Below are 11,640 nucleotides of genomic sequence, written 5' to 3' on the forward strand. Positions count from 1 at the left end.
TTTGTAAATTTACATGAAGACAACTGTATCACTACAAAATATTGTTCTCAGTAATGCTGAGTTCGAATTCTTACCCGTACATTTATGCTTTGAGTCGTCCCAATACCTCCAACAGTTGAAGTAACTTGTAAACCGTTCCCTGAATAACTTGGCGGTATTAACTGCACATATTTATAAGCACGGTTAAACAAAATAAAATTGAATAAAACATAAATTGAAGTATAAAATTATGTGCCAATATTCGTGAGAAATGCTCAGTGTTATCGAAAAAAAACATTTCATATACGCAAAAATAACCACGGGCATGTGTTGCACAAAGTTACGTCATCTTCATTGTGGTGTTGCGCGGTACTTCTTGGTGAACAAGTTTCCAAATTAATTTTTCTTTGTAAAAAAAAAAAAGGTACAGAAAATTGGTTTTGCGGAGAGCGTGTGAAGTTGCGAGAGGCGTTGCACACGGGTTGCAGTGGTCTGCGGAGCGCGTTGCACTTGTTGCTAGCAACACGGCAGGCAACACTGCAACAGTGGGTCGCAGAGCAATTATTCCCCCTCCCCCCACTCACCCACCCACCCTCAAAACCCCTTCGCAGATGCGGGCACCAACTTGCGCGCGCTGTCCCATGATAAATGTCACGAGTTGCTGGCAAAGACACCGACGGTAAAAACCTAGGTCTCTCGCGCCATGTTGATTATTTCGTTCTCTTGTCATCGCCAGAGCCACGATCAGACACCCCGGAAGAAATCCCGCGGATTTCTTTTTTGTCATCAGTTAGGATTGCTTTGGTGATCAGATCATAAACTGTTCGGACACTCCCTCCGCGACTGTGAACCAATCAGCTACCGGCTAGCAGTAAAGAGAGACCAAATCACCATGGACGTGAAAATAAATTAAGTTTTCAATGACCTCCTAGGATGGACTCCACAATCCTCTATGTACTCGGGCAAATTACAACAGCTCATTGGCTAATAACTCGTGACGCCTGTTAACTTTGATGCTTGCGATTCGATACAGCTTTTGTTGCGGGCTATTCATTGGCTCGGAGTCCTTCAGGCAAACTGTTGTCCAATCACTGAAGCAGCGTGAAGGTAAATAATTTTTGATTCTAGCCTATCGCGAAAATGAATACGTCAATTTTTCCGGTCTCTACAATTCGCACCGATCCACTCAGAAAAATGTCAGGTTCTACATACGAAATCAGCCAGTAGGGAAGCATATGAGTGTAAACAGATAAAGGACTGGATTTTAACCTGACACCAAATGAATCCGTAAAATTTCCGATTCTCTAGCCACAATTATTTCGCGATTTCTTCCGGTAGCAAAGTAGACTTGCATCTGCTTAACGTTAATGATTTTAATACATTGCTCTTGACACGTAGTTGACAACCGTGAGTCAATTGCAAACAAGGAGAAGTGGTTACCCAATCAACTGCAACCCGCCAAATGATGTGATATTGTTATCGACCAATGAGTAGAGACCGGAAAAATTCGCGGTTTCATTTCGCGATAGGCTAGAATCCAAATGTGTTTAACCTTTTGCTGCTTCAGTGATTGGAGCCAGGTTGTCTGAAGGAATCAGATCCAATGAATAATCCTCAACGAAAGAAGTATCGAATCGAAAGCGTTCTAGTTAATAGTTGTCACGAGTCAGAAGCCAATGAGCAAATGTAATTTGTCCAAGTGCATAGAGGATCTTGGAGTCTATCCTGTAGGTCATTGAATTCGCGAGTTATTCCAGTCTCTACCAATGAGGATCCTAAAAAGGCCCGATTATATTTAGGCAAGTTGAGTCTAGCCTGGAGTGAAATGAATCCGCGAAATAATCGATTCCCTAGTTATTGCTATCAACTGAGGGAACTTGCGGATTTTTTATTCATATTCATCACTATAACCAATATTTCGCCTTCCCCCCCCCCCCCCCCTCCACCGGGAACGTCCCCAAGGAACCAAAATGCCACTCACTGAAATGGCCTGCTTGCATTTACGAAAATCGTAACCATGAAACGTGAATGATAAATTTAACTACGCGGATTTTTGACCCAGACTATATCGTTCGTGGAATTTAACGTTTCGTTCCGAATTTTTTGGGTTGGGTTCGACGGCCGTGCCGAGCCGAATCAGTGATTCTGCCGGATTATTTAACGTCAATTGGTTTTTAAAAGGAAAACCACATCCGAAATTTTGAAATGAGGTATGTGACCCGCAATAAAACAGGAAAAACTAGTGGAATGAAAAACGGAAGTAACTGTAAACTCTGAGCGAACCAAGAAAAAAAACTGTGGTAGTGCAGTAATACGACCTGGTGGCCAAATTCAACAGCCAGAATCCACCCGGAAAAAAAATTTTTGAACGCCATCTGCTTTATTGGTGCCGGAATACAGAATTGTACGAGCTACCACCTTTTAATAATTATGATTAGAGTCCCGGAAATTTCGCGGATTCCTCAGGATAGAATTCAAAGTTATAGGTGTTCTCGACCCATGTTTACTTTCCCATTGGTTGATTTCTTAGCGAGAACAATTTTAATCCTTGTTATTTGGCACTACCTGATTCGCTTACTTCTCTCCTAGCTGGACATCGTTGGCTCACGGTCGTAGAGGGGCGTGTCCAGACAACTGCGGTCCAATCATGAACACAGTGCGACAGTGTGGAGGTTTGCATTCTAGCTTGCGACTAAATGAATGCGCGAAAATTCCGTCTCTCTAATTATGATACCTTGTGTGACCTTTTCGTAGCTCAAAAATAACTTTTAGTAAATATCTGACGAGGAAAATAAATGCGAGCGTGTCTTTCAGTGCTTGCCAGTGATGTGTGACATCTAACCTCAGTAACGAGCAAGTCCGTGTGTTCTCATTGTAGCAAATACACTTATAATAGAAAACTTGTACACAAGACTCAACGTATAATTCTTTAAAATAATGCCGAGCGTGATAAATATACGGAAATTATGTTTTCAACTATACGTTTCTGAACACAAATCACTAGAGACCGGAAAAATTCGCGGGTTCATTTCGCGATAGGCTAGACTCAAAACTCGTACACCTTTATGCTGAGTCAGCGATTGGACCACCGTTCATCAGAAGGACTCTAAGCCAATGAAAAACCTTCAACAAAAGACGTATCAAATCACAAGCATCCCAGTTGACGCGTGTCACGAGTCAGTATCCAATGAGCAGGTGCAATTTGTCCCAGTACATAGAGTATTATGGAGTCTATCCTAGAGGTCATTGAAACCGCGAATTTTTCCGTTCTCTACAAATCACACGTAGTTTCCGCACTCGCCGCTAGGAGTTCGCTTCCGAAGCAGCTACGTCGAACTTTCGGATCATTCCATTTGTAGGCCGGAATTTTAAACTATTTAATGAAACGGCTCCAATAAAAGCGAATGAAAAAAAAACTTGAGAAAAGAAATACACCCCCGGCTTTGGGCCTGATTTTCGGTAAAGAATGGTAATAAAATACTGACCAGCTTGTTAAAAATCTATTAAACATTTAATGATTTAAGGTTTACCTTTGGCTTTGTGCACTTCGGTTCGCGTCCATCCGTCATAGATAGCAGCACCGTCGCTTACACATTTCCGTTCCTTGACTTCCGTCGCATCCACGAAATTACTCCAATCGAATACTGTCTGTAGGCTATACCGAGTGAGAGCTAAGATGTAACACATCAAAAATCTGTGACCCGCCGATAAATGCAAAAAATATATTGGAAAAAAATTTACAAGAAAATTTCTTAATCAATAAACATTGTGTCAAGAAAATAAAACAACCAACTCAGTTTGTGAGCCCAAACCTTACGGTAAATAGGTAAGAGTAGAAAGAACACTTGGGTTAACATTTCGTGACAATATATGTTTAAAAACACTGTAGTTTATCTACGTTATATCTAGGGACCGGAAAAATTCGCGGATTCATTGACCTCTAGGATAGCCTCCATTATCCTCTGCATTTCTCAAGTAAACACGCGTGTTCATTGGGTGCTAAATTGTGAGGCGTCTCCACTGGGTAGCTTGTGATTCGACGCTTCTTTGGTCGATAGTCTCTCATTGGCCCAGAGAGCTCCAGTTAAACTGCGAGCCAATAGCAGAACCAGCAGAATTGTACACATGTTTGAATTTCAGCCTATCACGAAATGAATCCGCGAAATTTTCCGGTCTTTAGTTATATCGAATCATTGACGTTCAGTAGTGCAGCTGCTGCGTTCATATTGGCCCGATAAATTGAGGGCCAACCACAGCAAATAATTTTTAAAAAAATTGAGCAAATCATGAACACAGGAAGTCCGAGTCCAACGAACAGATTTTTCGCGAAAAAACACAAGACCCTATACCAATTCCTTCCATGAAATTATCTGCGAAGTCTATGATATTAATTTTTTACTTCGTCTGCGATTTTTGCATCTTCTCTGTGTGTTTGTATTTGTTCGTTCTTGATGTTTCTCTATGTCTGTAGCGTTTCCAATGACCTTCAGGACAGACTACACATTCCCCTGTATACTCGGGCAAACAACGCCAGTTCATTGGCTGCTGACTTGTGAGTCGTCTCGGCTAGTTTGCCAGTAATTTCCAGTGATACGATTCTTATTCTTTGGTTGTGGTTTTCTCATTGGCCCAGAGTCATCCAGATGAACAGCGAGCCAATAGAAAAAGCAGCTTAAATGTATATGTATTTGAATTTTAGTGTACCGTGAAATGAATCCGGTCTCTATCTATGACGTACATTGTAAAACAGCAATGGCATGTGTATAAAAAAACATTTTTAATCAATCTTCCCAATTCAAGTATAATTCAAATAACGTACATTTGTGGCGTCTTCAACTGGGCCACATTTGTTTTGAAATGGCCCCGAGATAGTCTAAACAAAAAAAAAAGCAACAAGGAACTTAACGGTCAAATCTTATTCAGGTCACTTAAGACTTCTCGAGAACAACAGCCAATGAGCAAACGATCTAGGATCGAGCAGGGGAGGCACGTCAAGTCTGGCCTGAATGTCATCGAAACAACAAAGTTTCTGTATAGGGAGCGTTCAAGTATTACGTAACGCAATTTTTTGATATTTTTGACCCCCCCCTCCCCCCCATGTAACGCGCCGTAACGTTTTTCTGTACCCCCCTCCCCCCTAGTAAAACGTTACGTAACCCCAAGTGACCATTTTTACCTTAAGTTACAATTATGTGGCGTAACGTACCGGAATGTCACTAAAATACCTTTGTTATTGTTTTAATCGCTTTAATGTTATTTATTAACATTTGAAATGTCTTGTTTTTAAAAGCAAGAGCTTTCTAATGTTTTTTTTTTGTCCTAATAAATTTTTACTACTCAATCATACATTTAGCAATCATACATTTAATTACGTCGTTTTCCTGACTTAGCCCTGTCCTTACACACTTTTTGCTTTATCCGCCATTTTTCTTCTCACGCATTCTCCTATTTTAGCGTTTTACTAATAAAGCTATTAAAATAAAATAACAAATTTTATTTATAATAATTATTTTTACCTTTGGCAATGCAATTACAAACATAAAACTAACTGAAATAAAACATATTTGTCAAAATATACTCGTATTTAAGAATACGATCGAACGAAAACGAAAAACATTTAAAATAAAATTAGCCATAATTAAAATAAGTAGATTGTAAAAAAAAAAACAATTCAATTGGAGTTTTACTGCTCCTCTGTCCATGGGCTTGCCAGCCACTCAGATTCTTTCATTACTGGCATCCGGAGAGCAGACGAAGAGGGTTCCGGAATTGTTAACCCGCTTGCATCAACTTCGTCTTCGTCAAGCCAATCGGCATCCTCAGACGATGTTTCACAGCGACGCACAATGCAGAGAAGCTCATTTGCCCTTCTTGCAGCAAGTCGCTGTGGCCGTACTCGACTTTCATGAAGGTGTTGGGCAGTCTTGCCATGCATGAAACGATTGTGCATTTGCACAGTCTTGTGGGATGTAAAATAAATCCCACAGGTTGAACATACTCGGTTCTTTAGGTCGGATTGTACTGATGGGCAAAATAAATCGTAAGGCATCTGCTAAACCCTTCTAGAGGAGGCGACAGATCAACAGACAACCTCACAAGAAGTGGCGAAAACTTGCATGATCCTTTGTCTATCTGACTAGGTACCACGAGCTTATTTGTGGTTTGAAGGATTGGGCAGGGTGGCGGCAGGAAAGTTTCTGGAAAGACAGATTTTAATGCACTCCTCAAGCGGGAACAGCAGGATTCATCCGCGCATTTAATAACTTGCAAGAAATATTCCGATTCACGGACGTGAGCGCTATACCACGCCATATTAGGTTCTGCTGGATCCTGCAAGCTATCTTCAGGGTTTCTATATTCCGCCGAAACATCGTAGTTGTCAATTTTCATACAGTCGGCCAAGTGCTTGGAGCACATAAACGAAAAGGGTTGCCATCTTGGGAGAACAAAATACGAACAATTCAATCGGGAATCCCCCGTAAAAAATAAACGAAAAGGGTTGCAAACTTGGGAGATTTTAATTCACTAGTAGTTTTATTAACCCTTCAGACCAATCGTCTTTCGTACCACAACATTACTGTTGTGATGAGAGAAAATCTCACACATAGAAAACCGTGTATTGTGAATATCAATACCTACATAATTTCTAATATGGCGATTGGAGTCTACGTTGACAACCGAAGTATAACGAAACCATCCGAATAGCGGTATTTTTTGTTTTAACTACTTTACTGGAGTGACGAGAAAAACTATCATAGCTGTTGATAAATATATATATTTTTGCTTTACGTTTGGAGTTAAAAAAAACATTCTCTAATCCTGTAAAGCAAGCAGAAGCAATTTTGTGAAGGTAAAAAACAATTAAGTTATCATGCCATTTGAAATTTTGAGGAAAAAAAAAGGTTTAAAAAATGCGTGAAAGAATCTGTCTCTACGCGACCGTGCTGAAGGGTTAAAAAAAAAAAAAAAAAAACAATGTGACGTAACGCGTAGGTCAAACCCCCCTCCCTCCCCTGTAACGCATCGTAACGTTTTACAAGACCCCCTCCTCCCCCCCAAATTCGTTACGTAATACTTGAACGCGCCCATATCTATAGATCCACCTCTATGATAGACTCCACGTTACTTTATGTACTCGGGCAAATTTCACCTGCTCATTGGCTACTGACTCGTGACAATTGTTAACTGGGATGCTTGTGATTCGATACTTCTTTTGTAGAGGGTTTTCCACTGGCTCAGAGTCCTTCAGGCGAACTGTGGTCCAATCACTGACGCAGCATGAAGATTAACGAGTTTGGAGTCTAGCCTATCGCGAAATATATCCAGCTTCTATCCATATGTATTGAAATAAGAGCCTCATTCTATTCGACAGTCTTTTGATCGTGACAAACTTTTATCGTTTATGATTGGTAGAGACCGAAAAAAATTCGCAGAGTCATTTCGCGATAGGCTAGAATGTAAACACGTTCACCTCCATGGTGCTTCAGTAGGGGCAGGTATTTTTCGCGAATAAAATCTGAACGCATATTAGACTGCAACAATGTATACCCGCAGCAGCGGTTTATCCCTTGTGATTGGCGGCCGTCTGCGAGAGAAGTCGTTGCCTTATTTCACCTAGCCACTCAGGACGCGTTTGCTTCCGCACTGAATTACTCTGATTGGTGTTGTAACACTGAACATGCACCTGAAAGAAACTCACTCAATCACGAAACACAGACGATGCTACAGTGTTTTAACTTTCAGGTACTCTTAGAATCTTTTCGAGAAATGTGCATGGCCCTATGCTTCAGTGATTTTACCACAGTTTACTTGAAGGACTCTAAGCCAATAAAAAACCCTCAACAAAAGAAGTGTCGAATCACAAGCATCCCAGTTAACAATTGTCACGAGTCAGTAGCCAATGAGCAGGTGTAGTTTTCCCGAGTACATAGAGTATCATGGAGTCCATCCTGGAGGTCATTGAAACCGCGAATTATTCCACTCCCTGTTAATGTGTAGGTGAAGCTTAGGTGGTGAGACAGCGCAGTGGAAAGATACTGGGTTCGTATTTTTACTGTCCGGAGTTTGAATCTCGGTTTGACCGTCTCAATTTCCCAAATTTGTGAGTCCCGCTGAGTATGTCCCGTTTCGTGTCATTGTTTTATATTTGCGTTTAATGCGGTTGAATTTACCGACTTTTTGAGTGGCTGAAATTCTGAAAAATTAAATATATATCTCGCATACTTTTGTATAATTATCTGACTAAGTTGCTTTTTTTTTAGTTTTTGTGCAGTAAGGATTAGGAGAATGAAATAGAGTATAAAACTGGACCTTTTTTTTTTTTTTTTAATGTTTAAAGTCAATTTTACTGGTTTATATGTGATATGGTTAGAGACAGGAAAAATTCGCGGATTCATTTCGTGACAGGCTGAAATTCAAACATGTGTACAATTCTGCTGGTTCTGCTATTGGCTCGCAGTTTAACTGGAGCTCTCTGGGCCAATGAGAGACTATCGACCAAAGAAGCGTCGAATCACAAGCTACCCAGTGGAGACGCCTAACAATTTAGTACCCAATGAACACGCGTGTTTACTTGAGAAATACATAGGATAATGGAGGCTATCCTAGAATTCATTGAATCCGCGAATTTTTCCGGTCCCTAGAAATGGTTTAGTTCGTTTCAGAAAAAAAAAATTTACCTGGAATTTTAAAATCATCCAATTTTTTATAATATTAAAATGCTAAATAAAGTTTTTAAAAAAATTCTGAAGGAATTTTTAAACCATACCACGCAGTAGCTAGCAGCATTGCCTTTAAACCCAAAAACATTTAGTTATTTATTCAATTCTGTTCTCCTTATTTATACTGCTAAAAAAAAAATTAAAATTCCTTTTTTCCAGTTAATTCTGAACACACACAAAGATATATATGTACACATACATATATACATACATATAGACACATTTTGTTGAAGTTGGCCACTTGAAAAGTCTACAAGTTTAACACTGTTGAACGTGAAAATAAAATAATGGCCTACACAGTGGGACTCATGAATTCGGGAAATCATGTAAAACTGAAATTGAGACGGTCGAACCGGGTTTCAAACATCGGACATTAAAAATACGAACCCAGTAAGAGAAAAAAAAACTGAATGGGTTGAGTCACCCAGGAGTTAAATGTTCAGAAAAAAATTTCAGAGACTTGTGGGGTACGCGGGATGGATGAGGAAGAATGTCACCCGCAAACAGTAACCTGTGTATGCATTGCCCGGTGTTCTGCTGAATGATAATGCTAAATGAAAGGTTCTACGGTCATGCATCACCTCCGGAAGAGAACCGTTCCCCTGGCAACGAAACACGACGCAACTTCACAGAGACCAGCGAAACAGGAGGTATGTCCTGCCATCAAGATAATCTCCGCAAATTTTGTGTTCAGATATTATGACCTTGTCGCTTGTCTTTTGGCTGTTTCCGCGTTTTACCTTCCTTCCGAGACAAGTTGCTCATTCTTTCGTGTGTTTTTTTCTCTATTTTTTTTTGTGAGTCTTTCATTGATATTGAAGACAGGCATTTTTCGCGAAACAATTCCGAACGCCCATTGTATTGCAGTGTGGTATACCCCACGCCAGTGATTTCTTTCTTGTGATTGGTGGCCGTCTGCAAAATAATTCATTGCTGTAGGCATGCATAGTTCGCGAAAAGACTAGCTGAAAGTTAAAACATTTTAACATCGTCTGTGTTTCGTGACATGGTAAGTTTCTTTTAGGTACACGCCGATTGTTACAACGCCAATCACAGTGATTCAGTGCGGAAGCAAACGCGTCCTGAGTGGGCTCGGTCAAACAAGGCAACGACTTCTCTCGCGGACGGCCGCCAATCACAAGGAAGGAACCGCTGGTGCGGGTATACCATGTTGCAGTCTAATAGGCGTTCAGAATTTTTTTTTCCCGTGAAAAATGCATATCTCTAGCCTTTGCCTTATTTTACCGAGACATTCGGGGTGTTTTTGTTTCCGCACTGAATTATTGTGTTTTATGTTCTGACTGTGGGACACATACCTGGAAAAAATGCCCGTATTAGTTTTTGACAATTTTGGTCGTGTCGAATTGAATAACCCGTGATTCCGTCATGAGGTCGTTCAAATGTTTAAATATGTGCAGTCTTTCTTTTCGCCAAATAATTCCGTGAATTATACCGGTCCCTCAAAAAGAAAATTAAACTAACGTCATCACGAGCTTCGTTGAAAGCACGTGTGACGTGCAGATGAAAGGTGATTATAGCGAAGAGATGCTGTCAAACCTGTAATTTCTGTAAAAAAAAAAAATAAAAAATAAATAAATAAATACTAATTTTTATTTTTAAATTCTGTGAAGATTTGTGTCTCTAGCTTAATTTTTTTTTCTAATAGCTTCATCATTTTATCATTATTTTGCCGATGAAACAATTCATACCCATGCAAATGCAGCATTATGAATTTTCTTTAAAAGCCCTATTCTTTTTTTTGTATTATTGTTTTTTTTTTTTACGAAATTAACATAGTGGTAAGAATTCATGCAAGTTTTTTTTGACGTTCTTAAAGTTTCGTCGTTAGTCAAGCTGAGTTATGTTTATTCATTTTCACGTGTCCTGGAGACTACAATATTACTGCAGCTTGTTCTGTTGCTCGCAATCCAACTCTGCGAAGTTGTACGGGGGTATCGATCAGATTGCGCCACAGTTTCCGAGTTTTATTGTGAACACCACGCGATAACTGCCTCGCGAAAACATTGTTTGAGTTTCAGTTTAATTGCTGTTTCGCGCTTAAACGTTTCCTCGTTCTATTTCCATCGCGCAGAGCGAACAAACTTCAAGTCACGAAAACCCCGCCCTACCGTACACATTTCCGCGGGGCGGGTCGCAAAAGTCGGTTATCCGTGGACCTTGACCTCGCCCCGGTGTAGTTATTTAGCGCCCGTCAAGTTGGCAACGACTGCCGGCTCGTCAACAGATGATGCTGTTTCCCTTCGGCAGCTGGCGAGTGTCACATTCCCTTTAAGAACGCACGCGAGGCTGTCGAGACATTTCACTCGCGCAGGTTGGCAGCTCTGGCGGCGGAATGCCATTGCGCGCCCCGCAAAATCCATAACCTCAAAACTCTCTCCAACCGACAGCGCCATGCGCGCGGAAGGAGAGGGGGAAGAAAAAAAATGGGGCAGTAAAATGGAGACGTTTACCTGTGACTGTGGAGGAGACCGACTCGCCCGTGGAGTTTATTTTTTTCTTCTTCTCTTCTCCTCTGTTGTCACCCAGGAGGTGTTGACCTATTCGTCCCAGACAGGCGAGAGGACCCACTGCCGACCACAGCTACTTTAACTCTCGCTCGGACCTTGCGCCGCGCGCGTCATCTATACTCGGTGCGCGGCGCGGAGGCGCTGCGCTCTGGCGGCGGCGGCTCCAACTATACCATATTGATCCTGCAGCGCGGCCCGCCTTGCCTCGTGTGGCGCGGCCACGCAGACCCGACTGCGCCTCAGTGGCGGAGTCCGCACGTGTTGCGAGGGGGGGCACTCTTCGCATCCTACACTATCCCTCTTGTAATTGTACGTGTTTCAGCATATGATACTTAAAAAAAACCTTCATTATATAACCACGTTTAATTTTTTTATATAAAAAAAAGTTTTTGAAGTGAAACTTCTTTGCTTAT

General features: G+C 41.0%; 1 protein-coding gene across 1 annotated transcript in view; it reads right to left on the minus strand.

Moving 5' to 3' along the window:
* The window catches only part of LOC134536865 (complexin), a 1,123,559-nt gene extending 1,112,160 nt beyond the window's left edge, over positions 1 to 11,399 (minus strand). Inside the window, exon 1 of the mRNA XM_063376912.1 lies at positions 11,171 to 11,399. The gene's annotated coding sequence lies outside the window, so the exon portion shown is untranslated. The remainder of the gene's footprint in view (positions 1 to 11,170) is intronic.
* Positions 11,400 to 11,640: the final 241 nt, after the last annotated feature.

This window comes from Bacillus rossius, chromosome 11, assembly GCF_032445375.1.
Source record: "Bacillus rossius redtenbacheri isolate Brsri chromosome 11, Brsri_v3, whole genome shotgun sequence".
In the NCBI taxonomy this organism is placed as follows: domain Eukaryota; kingdom Metazoa; phylum Arthropoda; class Insecta; order Phasmatodea; family Bacillidae; genus Bacillus; species Bacillus rossius.